We start from the raw sequence: 17,954 nt of genomic DNA on the forward strand, positions 1-17,954 counted from the left end.
TTTCATTTTTAGACCTGGATGTCATGAGGCAGGAGGAGGTTCCTGGGCAGCCTAGTGGATTTGGCGCTAGAGATGCGGAAGGGTCTGCTGGTCTGACAGAGTTCTAGGTTGGTCAGCAATTTCAGGATAAAGATGATGCCCTATTAAGTGTGAAGACTTACAGCATCCACCGAGGGGTACAGTACAAGGTAGTTGAGTCTGACTATCGTCGGTATGTGTGCAAGTGTTCTGAGTTTGGGAATGGGTGCACATGGTTGATTCGGCTGAGTCTCCGGCAGCACAAGGGCATTTGGGAGGTCAAACGGTACAATGGATTGCATACGTGTCTCGCAACCTCCATCTCCAGCGACCACAGGAGTTTGGATTATCATGTGATAGCAGCATTTATTATGCCAATGGTTAGGGCTGATGCATCCCTCAGCATCAAGGTGCTCCTAAATGCCACGGCCGCACACTTTGGGTTCAAGCCGACGTACAGGAGGGTCTGGTTGGTGAAGCAGAAGGCTGTTGCCCTCATCTATGGTGACTGGGATGAGTCGTATAATGAGCTCCCTAGGTGGGTGTTAGGAGTCCAGTTGACCATGCCTGGTACTGTTGCAGTCCTTAGGACTAGCCCTGTTCGAGTTGGGGGACAGCTGGACGAGTCTCAGGCTTATTTTCACAGACTGTTCTGGACGTTCCCACCGTGTATCGAGGCATTCCATCATTGCAAGCCGTTGGTGAGTATTGATGGCACCCATCTATATGGCAAGTATGGGAGAACGTTGCTTGTCACGATTGCACAGGACGGGAACTCCAACATACTCCCTGTTGCATTCGCACTAGTCGAGGGTGAGAATGCTGAGTCGTGGTCCTTCTTTCTCTCCCACCTGCGTCAGCACGTGACACCGCAGCCAGGTCTGCTGGTTATTTTGGACAGGCATAACGGCATTAAGGCCGCGCTTGAGGCTCCCAACGGGGGATGGCTACCTCCAGCTGCATACCGGACATTCTGCATTCGACACGTAGCAGCAAATTTTGCCATCACCTTCAAGGGCAAAGACGCAAGGAGGCTTCTTGTGAACGCTGCATATGCTAAGACCGAGGTCGAGTTCGATTACTGGTTTGATATTCTGCGCTCTGAAAATCCGGCGATGTGTGACTGGGCGAACCAGATTGAGTATTCATTGTGGACTCAGTATTGTGATGAGGGACGCAGATCCGGGCACATGACGACGAATATCTCTGAGTGTGTGAACTCAATCCTGAAGGGTGTCAGGAACCTCCCTGTGTGCTCGCTGATGAAGGCCACATACGGAAGCTATAATTTGCTATAATTAACTATACATTAACTATACATAGGAGGTTAGCATACTCACATCCCTAGCTTGTAACATGTCGATCCTCAGTCGAGTCATCTGCACCCGAGGTCCCTTCTCGCTAACGGAAGGATTGTAACCTGACCACCTGCATAGGACGTCAACATGGTAGCGCATTCATGAATGTGACGAAATAGTATAACATTACAAGCGAAATTGGAAATAAATAAAATAAAGATGCATAGTAAACTGTGATAGTGGTACCTTGAGGCCAAGAGCCAGCTAAACGCATCATACCCAGCAGGCCTAAATCCAGGAAACCGCCAAAAGATCCAGGACTGAAGTAACTGTAACGGCCCAGCTAACTTTACGACATGTCTGTTGGCCACTCGGCATATGCACCGGTACAACCATGCTAGTGCCGCCGAGCCCCAGCTGTAGCCACCCATATCCTCAAGCCTAGCCACGAACGGTAGCCATCTGATGTGAATACGATTGCCGGACTTGTCGGCAAACAGCTGGGTGCCCAACAACATCATGATATAGGCACAGGTAAAGCGCCTCACTGTCTCCTCATCGGCCCCCTCGGGGCACTCTCCAAAAGTCTCCTGGAACCAGGTGCAGTTCACTACGAACTTTTGAATTTGGTTCGCGGGAGGTAACACACCGAGCAACTCCTGGAACCACTGCCAAGCTGGCTGGGCACCCTGTATGTATACGTGAAAGTCTGTCAGGAAACCACTGACGTAATGTCTGTTCACTGGCAATCCCAACTGGTATGCCACGTCCTGAAGTGTGATCGTGCACTCTTCGAACGGCATGTGGAACGTGTGCGTCTCCGGACGCCACCTCTCCACGAATGCACTCACAAGGGGCTCGTCTAATCGAAACCATTTGTCGTTCATTCTCGCAAGATGGTATAATCTGGCCATCTGTAAGTACGGAACGTACCTCTCATCGAGTCGCATCCTCTGCTGCCGCCTTATGCTCGATATGCAACGCTGGGGCTGCGCATTACATGGACCGCATAATTAGAACGAATTACAAAGCCACTAACAAATACAATTCACGACATAAACAACTAACAAATACCACATGCAAAAGTAGATATAGTAAACCACTACCAAAACTGCATACGAAAATCGCAAACATAGACCGCTTCTAAAAACCACATGCAAAAGCAAAATGTAGTAAACCACTAGCAAAATCGCATACTAAAACCGCATCCAAAAAACCACTAACATACACCACATGCAAATCCACTTACGAAAATCACATGCAAAACCACTCAATTAACCACCTCCAATACCACCAACCTAAACCGCTAACATAAACCGCTAAAATAAACCATCAACAAAATCGCAAACAAAACCACTAGAATAAACCGCATGCAATACCACTAACCCAAACCACTAACATAAACCGTCAATAAAACCGCATGCAAAATCGCTAAAATAAACCAGTTGCAATACCGTTTCATAAACCACTATCATAAACCACTATCAAAAACCACTAACTTCGTCGTTGATCACCCCGGCGATATGAACAACTCCATCCAAACGATACAGCCTTCCCAGATCGTCCCCCATCGCCTGAATATGCCGCTCGAGTCTTTGTCAGACCGATTTTGGGTCATTTTCTCTGGGATTTTGTGGGATATGAGAATGAAAAACTGATTCGAATGACCTTGGTTCGAACTCCTTATATAGACGATTCCCTTGTAATTCGAATCAATCAATTTCGAATTACCATATGTTACCAAAAGTGAGTAATTCGAATCTATATGATTCGAACTCCTTCCTCGTTAATTCGATCCATATTGCTTCGAATTACTTATACGTATTGGTTGGGCATAATTCGAGCTATATTATGAAGGAATCTAATTCGAATATGGTTGTTTCGAATTACATTATAGTGTGCTTTGATTGATTGATGAATCAGATTCTTATTTGGCTGAAATGTGTAATAAATTTCTGCCCTTGGCTTAAATGTATTTTTTACCCTTTATTTTGTGCCTCAATTATTCACAATGGCAGATTTTAGCCATTTATAAATTTTTAGCATTGAATAATAAGCAAGTACACTTTCTTTTTGTTATTGTCTTTGTGCTGCAATATGTCATTTATTAGTGGAGAATTATTTGAGAGTTAATATGTCACTTGTAGTTTGTTACTAATTTTTTGTATCAAATTTTATGTATCAAATATAAACTAATTTAATTCCAAAGTACGTACTAACATAAATAAAATTCTGCATTAACATAAACCAAATTCTGCATTAAACTCTTTACACTGATTTGCATAAAAAATTCTGCACTAATTAAGTACAACACAAATAGAATTTATAATTTTTTTAACATATTAAAATTTAAAATAATTTTTTCATTCATTTATTCACAGTATCATTATAAAAATTTAAAATCCTGTAAAAAAATGTAAGTCTTCATTTTATATAATTTTCAGATTAACAAATCATAAAACAATAAAAATGAAAAAATAAAGACGACGATGACAACAACAACAAAGTCTTGTCCCACTAAGTAGGGTCGGGTACATGAATCAAACGACGCTATTGTCCTCTGTCATGTGTCATGTCTACAGAGAGACCATTTACATGTAGATCTCGTTTGACCACCTCATGGATGGTCTTCTTAGGTCTTCCTCTGCCTTTCGCCCCTTGTCCATCTTCCATCTTATCCACCCTCCTGACTGGATATTTTATCGGTCTTCTTCTCACATGTCCAAACCACCTAAGACGCGATTCAACCATCTTTTCCACAATGGGTGCTACTCCGACTCTCTCCCTTATATCTTCATTCCTTATTTTATCCAATCGCGTATGACCACTCATCCATCTCAACATCTTCATCTCTGCCACACTCAGCTTATGTTCGTGCTCCCCTTTAGCCGCCCAACACTCCGTACCATAAAGCATAGCCGGTCTTATAGCGGTGCGATAGAATTTACCTTTAAGTTTTAAAGGCACTTTTTTGTCGCATATAAAACCAGATGCACTCCGCCATTTTGACCACCCTGCTTGGATCCTATAATTTACATCCTGTTCAATCTCTCCATTATCCTGTATAATGCACCCAAGATACCTAAAACTTTTAACTTTTCGTAGGGTGTTTTCTCCAATCTTCACCTCTATATTAGGGTTTTTCCTTCTCGGACTGAACTTACATTCCATATATTCCGTCTTGCTACGGCTTATGCGCAGACCATACACTTCTAAAGCTTCTCTCCATAACTCCAACTTCTTATTTAGGTCTTCCCTTGACTCTCCCATAAGGACGATATCATCGGCAAAAAGCATGCACCATGGCACAGGCTCTTGGATGTGCTCTGTGAGTACTTCCAAGACTAATGTGAAAAGGTATGGATTTAATGATGATCCCTGGTGTAATCCTATACCAATAGGAAATTCCTCTATCACACCACCTTGAGTCTTCACACTAGTTGTGGCCCCATCATACATGTTTTTAATTGCACGAGTATATGCGATCCTTACCCTCTTCTTTTCTAAAACCTTCCATAAGACCTCCCTTGGTACCCTATCATATGCTTTTTCCAAATCAATAAACACCATATGTAGATCCCTTTTATTACTACGATACCTCTCTATAATCCTTCTTAAAAGGTATACCGCTTCAGTGGTAGATCTGCCTAGCATAAATCCAAATTGATTCTCTGTTACTTGTGTCTCTTTTCTCAACCTTCGTTCTATCACCCTTTCCCATAACTTCATAGTATGACTCATAAGCTTGATCCCTCTATAGTTTTCGTAACTTTGTATATCCCCCTTATTCTTGTAGATAGGTACCAAGATGCTCTTTCTCCACTCATCAGGCATCTTCTTTGACCTTAAAATCTCATTAAAAAGCTTGGTTAACCAGTTGATGCCTTTTTTCTCCAAAACCCTTTCAAACCTCAATCGGAATATTATCAGGTTCTACTGCCTTGCCATTTTTCATCTGCTTTAGAGCCTCTTTTACCTCGAAGTCTCGAATTCTTTGATAGTAGTCAAAGTTTTGATCTTCTTCCCTTGTGCATAAACGACCAAGGCTCGGAAGAGTCTTCTGTCCCTCATTAAATAACTCGTAGAAGTAGCTCTTCCACCTTTCTTTAATCTTCTCCTCTTGAGGCAACGCCTCTCCATCCTTATCCTTTATGCACTTATCCTGATCCAAATCTCTCGTTCTTCTTTCACGGCTCTTTGCGATTCTATATATACCTTTTTCTCCTTCTTTTGTGCCCAAAGACTGGTAGAGACCCTCATATGATCTTGTTCTTGCTTCACTTACAGCCACTTTTGTCTCTTTCTTAGCCGCCTTATATTTTTTCCAGTTATCTGCATTGCGGCATAAAGACCACTCTTTAAAGTTTTCCTCTTTTAATCTTTATCTTTTCTTGTACACTGGCATTCCACCACCAGGACTCCTTGTCTCTTGGTCCTATTCCTTTAGATTCACCAAAGCTTTCTTTTGCTGTTCTTCTAATAACTTCTGCCATTTCCCTCCACATCTCTACTGCACTTCCATTTCCATCCCACTTTGCCTCTTCTCCTACCTGTCTTAGGAAGCTTCTTTGTTCCTCACCTTTCATCTGCCACCACCTCGTCCTTGGGTTCTTCGTATAATGTCTTTTCCTCAACCTTTGCTCAACTCGGAAATCCATGACGAGCACCCTATGTTGTGTTGTCAAACTCTCTCCCGGGATAATTTTACAATTAATGCAAAATTTCTGGTCGACTCTCCTCAACAGGAAGAAGTCGATTTGAGAGCTTGTCATGCCACTCTTATAGGTTATAAGATGTTCGTCTCTCTTTTTAAAACATGTATTTGCGATGAGAAGATCAAAGGTTGAGGAAAAGTCTAAAATAGTTTTACCCTCGGCATTGATCACCCGAAACCATGGCCTCCGTGAATACTCCCATATCCAGTCACTTCTCTACCAACATGGCCATTTAAATCTCCTCCTAAGAAAATCTTATCTCCCAAAGGTATGTCTTGAACCAAACTCTCTAGATCCTCCCAAAACCTTATCTTGTGTTGTTCGTCCGAACCCACTTGCGGTGCATAAGCGCTAATCACATGAAAAGCACCTCCCTCCACCACAAGTTTGATAGAGATGATCCGATCTCCCACCCTCTTGACATCCACTACGTCCTTCTTCCACTGCTTATCCATAATTATTCCAACCCCATTCCTATTATTCACCTTTCCTGTATACCAAAGTTTGAAGCCAGAAGTATCCAACTCTATAGCCTTCGCACCAACCCATTTTGTTTCTTGTAGGCACATAATGTTAATCTTCCTCCTTGTCATGGTGTCCACCCCTCCATGGACTTTCTTGTTAGAGTGCCTATGTTCTATGTCCCAAATCTCAACCTTCTATAGCTCCAACCCAAAAAAATAAAGACAAAGAAGAATAAAATTCTATTTAATAGAAAAATAAAAATAAAAAGCAACAAAAGGAGAGGCACAATAATACCTAGTGAAAGAGCCTAGCAGTGGAAACAACACAAATATCCAACACAAGAACAATATGGAAGCACTCACAACACAATATGGCAGCAACTATGAATAAGCAAATATAGCAAGTAAAGCAATAATAAGAACACACCGAGATTTTAACGTGGAAAATTGCCTCAATGTGAGAGGTAAAAACCACGGGTCATCCAGACCAATGAAATAGTTCTCCTATAATCAAATTAGGTACAAGAAAGTCTCAAACAAAGCATAAAACGTGCATATAACCAGTCAAAATATCAAAGCACCAAAGCTTATAAATGAGAAGCAAGAAGATGAAAAATATCCAAATACAAAGCTACTGTTCGAAGCCTATTTCCCCATCTTTAGACCTCTAATTAAAATCTCCACCGTTCAGAATGAAGAACAAGATGAGAGGAACATGTAGTTCAAATTTCAAGCCGATCCAACGGTGAATGAATGAGAAACTACCATTTGAAATTTACTGCTTTGCATAAAAACGGGAATTATGTTTTCCCTCTTCTCTCTCACTTGGTGGCTACTCTCTCATACTCTCAAAAAATCCAAAAATCTGATTAGGGTTGTGGCACAATGGGTGCAAAGAGACACCCTCAAAAAGCTGGACTTGGGCCTCACAAAGGAGAGAAAAACCCAACAAATCTCCCCCTTCTCGATTAGGTAGAGGCCCTCGCCATTCCGGCGATCAAACAACATGTTTCAAGCTTATCTCTTGACAATGCTTTTGTCATCATATCAGCACCATTGTTATCAGTGTGAACTTTCTCAAGTTTCAATAACTTGGAATCTAACACAACCCGTATCCAGTGATACTTAACATCAATATGTTTAGATCTTGAATGAAAAGTAGAATTCTTGGCAAGATGAATAGCACTTTGGCTATCACACAATAACACTTAACAGTCTTGCTTGAAACCAAGTGCTGTAAGAAACTTCTTCATCTACAACAACTCTTTACATGCTTTAGTTGCTGCAATAAACTCTGCCTCTGTGGTAGAAAGTGCAACACACTTCTGTAGCCTTGACTGCCATGAAATAGCTCCCCTTGCAAACTTGACCAAATAACCTGAAGTCGACTTTCAAGAATCAATATCTCCTGCTATGTCTGCATCAGTAAAGTCAACTAGCAAAGGTTTCTCACTACCAAAACTCAAACTCAAGTTAGTTGTACCTTTGAGATATCTCATAATCCATTTAACAGCATTCCAATGTTCTTTACCTGTATTAGAGAGAAAATGACTCACAGTACCAACCGCATGAGCAATGTCTGGTCTAGTACACACCATAGCATACATCAAGCTTCCAACAGCTGAGGCATAAGGAATTTTATCCATTGCTTGTTTCTCCTCATAAGTGGTTGGACACTGCTTGGTACTCAACTTAAAATGAGGAGCAAAAGAACTAGTAACACATTTGGCATCATTCATGCCAAACCTTTGAAGCACCTTCTTTATGTACTTTTCCTATGACAAATAAAGCTTCTTGAAATCTCTATAACGAGTAATAGTCATGCCTAAAATCTGTTTGGCAGGACCCAAGTCCTTCATAGCAAAGAACTTACTCAACTATTTTTTTTAACTCATTAATCCTCAAAGCATTCTTCCCCACAATCAAAATATCATCCACATAAAGCAAAAGAATGATAAAATCATCATCAGAAAATTTTTGCACAAATACACAATGATCTGAAGTTGTCTTACGGTAACCATGCTTCTCTATAACAGATTCAAACTTTTTATACCACTGTCTTGGAACTTGCTTGAACCCATAAAGACTCTTCTTAAGCTTGCACACAAAATCTTCCTTTCCTTTAACAACAAAGCCCTCCAGTTGTTCCATGTAGATCTCCTTATCTAAATCACCATGAAGAAAAGCTGTCTTCACATCCATTTGCTCAATCTCCAAATCAAGAGATGCTGCTAATCTAAGCACAGCACGAATGGATGACATCCTCACAACAGGAGAAAAGATCTCCTCATAATCAACACCTTTTCTCTGGCTAAAACCTTTAACAACCAATCTAGCCTTATACCGAGACTTAGAATTGTGTTCTTTATTCTTGATTCTGAATACCCATTTGTTCTTCAAAACTCGCATACCCTTCGGTAGCTTCACCAACTTATAGGTATCATTCTCAAGTAAGGACTTCATTTCTTCTTGCATAGCTTCAAGCCATTGAGCTTCGCTTTCATCTTCAAAAGACTCTCTAAAGCATTCAGGTTCTCCCCCATCAATCAACAAAACAAACTCATGTGGAGAATACCTTGACGAAGGCTTCCTCTCTCTTGTAGACCTTCTGAGTGCATTTGTAGGAATTTCCAAAGCTGGTTGTTCATCATGATCATCATCACCAACTTCATCAAGTATCGGATTAATTGTTCTATCTTCACCTGCACTTGTATCATGCTCATTATTTTGAGCTTCAACTCTACCATCCTCCACCATAGGCATAGAGGGAGTAATATCCAAATCAGAAAAATCATCACTAAGCTGAACCATTGGCTTCTTAGCATTATCAATATCTTTCAATGTTTGGTCTTTAACAAAGACAACATCTCTACTCCGAATCACCTTCTTGCTAACAGGATTATAAAACCTGTAACCAAACTCATCCATGCCATAGCCAATAAAAATACACTACCTAGTCTTTACATCAAGCTTAGATCTCTCATCTTTAAGAATATGAACAAAAGCTTTACATCCAAAGACTCTTAAATGATCATAAAAAATATCTTTACCTGACCATACCTTCTCTGACACTTCAAATTGCAAGAGAACACATGGTGTCCGGTTCAAGACATGAAGAACAGTGCTCAAAGCTTCACCCCAAAAGAATTTTGCCAATCTAGACTGTGACAATAAGCACCTAACTCTATCAACCAATGTTCTGTTCATCTTTTCAGCCAAGCCATTCAACTGAGGAGTCTTCGGAAGAGTCTTCTGATATTTTATACCATGCTCTTTACAATAAGCATCAAATGGACCTGAGTACTCACCACCATTGTCAGTACGAATGCATTTCAACTTCTTCCCAGTTTTTCTTTCAACAGAAGCTTGAAATTGCTTGAACACATTCAAAACTTGATCTTTGGTCTTCAAAGTGTAAACCCATAATTTTCTAGAATGGTCATCAATAAAGGTTACAAAATAGATAGACCCTCCAAGTGTTCTTGTCTTCATCGGCCCACATACATCAGAATGCACCAAGTCAAGTATCTCCGGCTTTCTTGAAGGTGGATGACTCTTAAAAGAAACCATGTTTTGTTTCTCAGCAAAGCAATGGTTGCACTTTTGTAAAGCAACCTTACAACCAGATAAAAGATTTCTCTTGAATAACATATTCATGCCCTTCTCACTCATATGACATAATCTTTTATACCATAAATCAGTTTCATCAACAAACTCAGCAGCATTAACAACATCTTTCACAATCTTTGCTTGAGTTAAATAAAGAGTAGAGTATTGTGTACCTCTAGCAACAACCATGGAATCCTTGGCGAGCTTCCAACTATCATAAGAGAATGAGCTATCCAAGTCATCATCACACAACTTACCAATAGAAAGTAAGTTCAACCGAATATCTAGAACATGCTTCACAGGCTTCAAAGTCAACTTGGTATTGTTAGAGGTTTCTAGGTAAACTTGTCCAACACTGGCACATTTTACAATACCTTGATGAGCCATTTTTACATCACCAAAATCACCAGGAGTATAAGAAGTAAACAAATCCCTCCTAGATGTAACATGAATAGAAGCACCACTACCAATCACCCAACTAGTGCTATTATCAACAAGGTTAATAAATTCAAACTCCTCAACAAGAAGAAAATCATCATGATTTACATTAACCTTGTCTTCATTGCTACCATCATCTTTATTTGTTCTCTTGTCTTTACTTGCCTTGGCTTTCTCCTTCTTTAGCCGCCAACAAAATTTCTTCACATGTCCCTTTTGACCAAAATGATGACACTCAATATTCTTATACTTTTGATGAGCGGATAATTTATACGCTTTTTGGCACTATTTTTAGTATGTTTTTAGTATATTTTAGTTAGTTTTTATTATATTTTTATTAGTTTTTATTTAAAATTCACTTTTCTGGACTTTACTATGAGTTTGTGCGTTTTTCTATGATTTCAGATATTTTCTGGCTAAAATTGAGGGACCTGAGCAAAAATCTGATTCAGAGGCTGAAAAATGACTGCAGATGCTGTTGGATTCTGACCTACCTACACTCGAAGTGTATTTTCTGGAGCTACAGATACCCAATTGGCGCGCTCTTAATTGCATTAGAAAGTAGACATCCTGGGCTTTCCACCAATATATAATAGTCCATACTTTGCCCAAGATTTGATGGCCCAAACTGGCGTTCCAAGTCAGCTCAAGAATTCTGGCGTTTAACTCCAGAACTGGCACAAAAGCTGGAGTTAAACGCCCAAACTGGCACAAAAGCTGGCGTTTAACTCCAAGAAAAGTCTCTACACATGAAAGCTTCAATGCTCAGCCCAAGCACACACCAAGTGGGCCCCGAAAGTTGATTTTTACACTAAACACCCTAGCTTACTCATTTTTCTGTAACCCTAGGTCACCAGTTTACTATAAAAACTACTTTTAGTGATTCATCTTGCACCTCATGACATTCTACACATTTGATATTGTATCTTCTACGGCATGAGTCTCTAAAATCCATTGTTGGGGTGAGGAGCTCTGCTGTTCTTCATGAATTAATACAATTACTATTGTTTTCCATTCTATCACACTTGCTTCTATTCTAAGATATTCATTCGCACTTCAACCTGATGAATGTGATGATCCATGACACTCATCATCATTCTCACCTATGAACGCGTGCCTGACAACCACCTCAGTTCTACCTTAGATTGAATGCATATCTCTTAGCCTCATGATTCAGATCAGAGTCTTCGTGGTATAAGCTAGAATTATTGGCGGCCATTCCTGAGATCCAGAACGTCTAAACCATGTCTGTGGTATTCTGAGTAGGATCTGGGAAGGGATGACTGTGACGAGCTTCAAACTCGCGAGTGTTGGGCGTAGTGACAGACGCAAAAGGATCAATGGATCCTATTCCGACATGATCGAGAACCGACAGATGATTAGCCGTGCGGTGACAACGCATTTCAAACATTTTCACTGAGAAGACGGGAAGTAGCCATTGACAACGGTGATGCCCAACTTAAAGCTTGCCATGGAAGGAGCTTTGCGTGCATGAAGAAGAAGATAGTAGGAAAGCAGAGATTCAGAAGACAAAGCATCTCCAAAGCCTCAACCTATTCTTCATTACTGCATAACAAGTATTTATTTCATGTTCTTTTACTTTTTACAATTAAATCGGAGAATTATTGATATCCTGACTAAGAGTTACAAGATAACCATAGCTTGCTTCAAGCCGACAATCTCCATGGGATCGACCCTTACTCACGTAAGGTATTACTTGGACGACCCAGTGCACTTGCTGGTTAGTTGTGCGGAGTTGCAAAAGTGTGATTGTAATTTCGTGCACCAAGTTTTTGGCGCCGTTGCCAGGGATTGTTCGAGTTTGGACAACTGACGGTTATTCTTGTTGCTTAGATTAGGAATATTTTATTTTTGTTGGTTTAGAGTCTTTTATTTGAGTTTAGTTTTATATTTTAAGTTTGGTGTCAATTGCATGATTTTATTTTCTTTTAATTTTTTGAAATTGCATGTCCTTAGTTCTTTCTTGATCTTTAAAAATTCTAAGTTTGGTGTCTTCTTTGTGTTTTCCTTTAAATTTTCGAAAAGTTGTGTTTGATTTTCTCAAAATTTTAAGTTTGGTGTGTTTTGTGCTTTTATTTACTAAAAAAAAATTTTTCAAAAATTTGTTCTTGGTGTTCATCTTGATCTTCAAAGTGTTCTTGGTGTTCATCTTGACATTCAAGGTTTTCTTATTTGTTCCCTTTGTTTTGATCTAAAATTTCTAAGTTTAGTGTCATTTTGTTGTTTTTCTTTTTCCTCATTAAAATTCAAAAATAAAAAAAATATCTTTTCCTTATTTTACTCATGATTTTCGAAATTTGGCATTAAAATAGTCAAAGATTTTCAAAATCATATCTTCTCAATCATATCTTTTTCAAAATAATTTACAATCATATCTTTTTGATTGCTAATTTCAAAATCTTTTCAATCAATTAATTAATTTAGTCTTCAATTTGCTTTTATTTTATTTTCTTTTTTTCGAAATTTTATTTTATTTTCCATTTATTTTAGTTTATTCTATTTTAATTTCGGTTACTTTTAATTAAATAAATAAAAATAAAAATATAATTTATTTGCAATTCATATCAATTCTCTTTTCTCCATCATGGACATAAGTGGAAATGAACAGTCCAGAAGGACTCTGGGGTCATATGCTAACCCCATTACAGCTGCATATGGGAGTAGCATCTGTATACCTCCCATCAAGGCAAGCAGCTTTGAGCTAAATCCTCAGCTCATTATCATGGTGCAGCAAAATTGCCAGTATTCCGGTCTTCAACAGGAAGAACCTATTGAGTTTCTGGCACAGTTCTTACAAATTGCTGACACAGTACGTGATAAAGAAGTGGATCAGGATGTCTACAGATTATTATTGTTTCCATTTGCTGTAAAAGATCAAGCTAAGAGGTGGTTAAATAACCAACCCACAGCAAGCATAAAAATATGGAGACAATTAACAGACAAATTCCTGAATCAATTTTACCCTCCAAAAACGATGACACAGCTAAGGCTGGACATCCAAGGCTTTAAACAAGAGGATCATGAATCTCTTTATAATGCCTGGGAGAGGTACAGAGGGATGCTAAGAAAATGCCCCTCTGAAATGTTTTCAGAGTGGGTACAGTTAGACATCTTCTACTATGGACTTACAGAAAAAGCTCAGATGTCTCTAGACCACTCAGCTGGTGGATCTATACACATGAGAAAAACAATTGAAGAGGCTCAAGAACTCATAGATACAGTTGCTAGAAATCAACATCTGTACTCAAATAATGAGTCATCCATAAAAGAAGAGGCTATGACAGTAACTACTAATCCTAATCCTCAAAAACAGATTGTTGAACTTAATCAGCAATTACTCCTTATGAAAAAATAATTAGCAGAATTCAAAGAGATGCTCCAAGACACTAAAAATGCTAACAAGAATATAGAAGCACAATTGAATCAGACAAGACAGCAGCTATCTAAACAGATAACAGAAGAATGCCAAGCTGTCCAACTAAGGAGCGGGAAGACATTGAATAACTCAGCTCAAAGTAGCAAAAAGTCAAAAAAGGAACAAATGACAGAGGATGACTAAACCACTGCCCAAAATCCCTCTGAGGACATCAAGAGCCCAGAGAGGAATAACTCTGGCGTTCAAACGCCAGAAAAGGGTAGGAAGCTGGCGTTAAACGCCCATCCAGCACCCAATCCTGGCATTCAAACGCCAATGAGGAATCAGACACCTGCAAGTGCTGATAGTAACCCCTCTAAGAAGGCTTCTCCAACCACTTCTGTAGGGAATAAACCTGCAGCAACTAAGGTTGAAGAATATAAAGCCAAGATGCCTTATCCTCAGAAGCTCCGCCAAGCAGAACAGGATAAACAATTTGCCTGCTTTGCAGACTATCTCAGGACTCTTGAAATAAAGATCCCGTTTGCAGAGGCACTTGAGCAAATACCCTCTTATGCTAAGTTCATGAAAGAGATCTTAAGTCATAAGAAGGATTGGAGAGAAACTGAAAGAGTGTTTCTCACTGAAGAATGCAGTGCAGTCATTCTAAAAAGCTTACCAGAAAAGCTTCAAGATCCAGGAAGCTTTATGATACCATGCACATTAGAGGGAGCTTGTACCAAGACAGCTCTATGTGACCTTGGAGCAAGTATCAACCTAATACCTGCATCCACTATCAGAAAGTTTGGGTTGACTGAAGAAGTCAAACCAACCCGGATATGTCTTCAACTTGCTGATGGCTCCATTAAATATCCATCAGGCATCATTGAGGACATGATTGTCAAGGTTGGGTCATTTGCCTTTTCCACTGACTTTGTAGTGCTGGAAATGGAGGAGCACAAGAGTGCAACTCTCATTCTAGGAAGACCTTTCCTAGCAACTGAACGAACTCTTATTGATGTACAAAAAGGGGAAGTGACCCTGAGAGTCAATGAGGATGAGGTCAAGTTAAATGCTGTCAAAGCTATGCAGCATCCAGACACATCAAACGACTGCATGAGCACTGATATTATTGACTCTTTGGTGGAAGAGATCAATATGACTGAGAGTCTTGAATCAGAGCTAGAGGACATCTTTAAAGATGTTCAGCCTGATTCGGAGGAATCAGAGGAAATAAAAGAACCTCTAAAAATCCCTCAGAAAGAGGAGAAACCTCCTAAACCAGAGCTCAAACCACTACCACCATCCTTGAAATATGCATTTCTGGGAGAGAGTGACACTTTTCCAGTGATCATAAGCTCTGCTTTAAATCCACAGGAAGAGAAAGCACTAATTCAAGTGCTAAGGACACACAAGACAGCTCTTGGGTGGTCCATAAGTGATCTTAAGGGCATTAGCCCAGCAAGATGCATGCACAAGATCCTATTGGAGGATGATGCTAAGCCATTGGTTCAACCACAGAGGCGGCTAAATTCAGCCATGAAAAAAGTGGTGCAGAAAGAGGTCACTAAGTTACTAGAGGCTGGGATTATTTATCCTATTTCTGATAGCCGCTGGGTGAGCCCTGTCCAAGTTGTCCCCAAGAAGGGAGGCATGACAGTGGTTCATAATGAAAAGAATGAACTGGTTCCTACAAGAACAGTTACAGGGTGGCGTATGTGTATTGACTACAGAAGGCTCAATACAGCTACCAGAAAGGATCATTTTCCTTTACCATTCATAGACCAGATGCTAGAGAGACTAGCAGGCCATGAATACTACTGCTTTTTGTATGGCTATTCAGGCTACAACCAAATTGCAGTGGATGCTCAAGACCAAGAGAAAATAGCATTCACATGTCCATCTGGAGTATTTGCTTACAGAAGAATGCCTTTTGGTCTGTGCAATGCACCTGCAACCTTTCAGAGGTGCATGCTCTCTATCTTCTCTGATATGGTAGAGAAGTTCCTGGAAGTCTTCATGGATAACTTCTCAGTATTTGGAGACTCATTCAGCTCCTGTCTTGATCATCTAACACTTGTCCTGAAAAGGTGCCAAGAGACTAACCTAGTCTTAAACTGGGAAAAATGTCACTTTATGGTGACTGAAGGAATTGTCCTTGGGCACAAAATTTCAAGCAAGGGGATAGAGGTGGATCAAGCCAAGGTAGAAGTAATTGAGAAATTACCACCACCTGTCAATGTTAAGGCAATCAGAAGCTTTCTGGGGCATGCAGGATTCTATAGGAGGTTCATAAAAGATTTTTCAAAAATTGCAAAAACTCTAAGCAACCTGCTAGCTGCTGACACGCCATTTGTGTTTAACACAGAGTGTCTGTAGGCGTTTGAGACCCTGAAAATCAAGCTGGTCACAGCACCAGTCATCTCTGCACCTGACTGGACATTACCATTCGAATTAATGTGTGATGCCAGTGACAATGCCATTGGTGCAGTGTTGGGACAAAGGCATAACAAGCTTCTGCACGTTATTTACTATGTCAGTCATGTTCTAAATGACGCACAGAAGAATTACACGACCACAGAAAAGGAGTTACTTGCAGTGGTTTATGCCATTAACAAGTTTAGATCCTATTTAGTAGGTTCAAAAGTGATTGTGTATACTGACCATGCTGCTCTTAAATATCTACTCACTAAGCAGGATTCAAAACCCAGGCTCATAAGATGGGTGTTGCTTCTGCAAGAGTTTGATATAGAAATAAGAGACAGAAAAGGGACAGAGAACCAGGTAGCTGATCACCTGTCCCGGATAGAACCAGTAGCAGGGGCGTCCCTCCCTCCTACTGAGATCTCTGAGACCTTTCCGGATGAGCAACTTTTTGCCATTCAGGAAGCACCATGGTTTGCAGACATTGCAAATTATAAAGCTGTGAGGTTCATACCCCATGAGTACAGCAGGTTGCAAAAGAAAAAGCTAATTTCTGATGCAAAGTACTACTTATGGGATGAATCATATCTCTTTAAGAGATGCGCAGACGGAATGATCCGCAGATGCGTCCCTAGAGAGGAGGCACAGAACATCCTGTGGCATTGCCATGGATCACAGTATGGAGGACATTTTGGAAGTGAGCGAACAGCCACTAAAGTCCTCCAATGTGGCTTCTATTGGCCTACTCTCTATAGAGATGCCCGAGAGTTTGTGCGTAACTGTGACAGTTGCCAAAGAGCTGGTAACTTGCCTCATGGTTATGCCATGCCTCAATAAGGTATCTTGGAGATTGAGTTGTTTGATGTATGGGGTATTGACTTCATGGGTCCTTTCCCACCATCATACTCAAATACTTACATTCTGGTGGCAGTAGACTACGTATCTAAATGGGTGGAGGCAATTGCCACACCCACTCATGACACCAAGACTGTGCTGAAGTTCCTCCAGAAACATATTTTCAGCAGATTTGGTGTTCCCAGAGTACTAATCAGTGATGGGGGCACCCATTTCTGCAATAAACAGCTTTACTCTGCTATGGTTCGATATGGAATTAGCCACAAAGTAGCAACTCTGTATCATCCACAGACAAATGGCAGGCTGAAGTCTCTAATAGAGAACTAAAGAGAATCCTGGAACGGACTGTAATTGCCCGTAAAAAGGATTGGGCAAAGAGCTTGGATGATGCTCTGTGGGCATATATAATAGCATTCAAGACTCCTATAGGAACTTCTCCATACCAGCTTGTGTATGGCAAGGCCTGTCATCTGCCTGTAGAACTGGAACATAAAGCCTACTGGACAACCAGATTCCTAAACATGGATGCTAAGTTAGCTGGTGAGAAAAGATTGCTCTAGCTAAATGAGCTAGAGGAGTTCAGACTCAGTGCTTTTGAAAATGCAAAAAAGTGGCATGACAAGAAATTGTCATCCAGAGTCTTTGAGCCAGGACAAAAAGTTCTGCTGTTCAACTCTAGGCTCAGATTATTCCCTGGGAAATTAAAATCCCGGTGGAGGGGACCATATGTGATTACAGGAGTGTCACCATATGGATA

This window comes from Arachis hypogaea, chromosome 14 (genome assembly GCF_003086295.3).
Source record: "Arachis hypogaea cultivar Tifrunner chromosome 14, arahy.Tifrunner.gnm2.J5K5, whole genome shotgun sequence".
Lineage (NCBI taxonomy): Eukaryota > Viridiplantae > Streptophyta > Magnoliopsida > Fabales > Fabaceae > Arachis > Arachis hypogaea.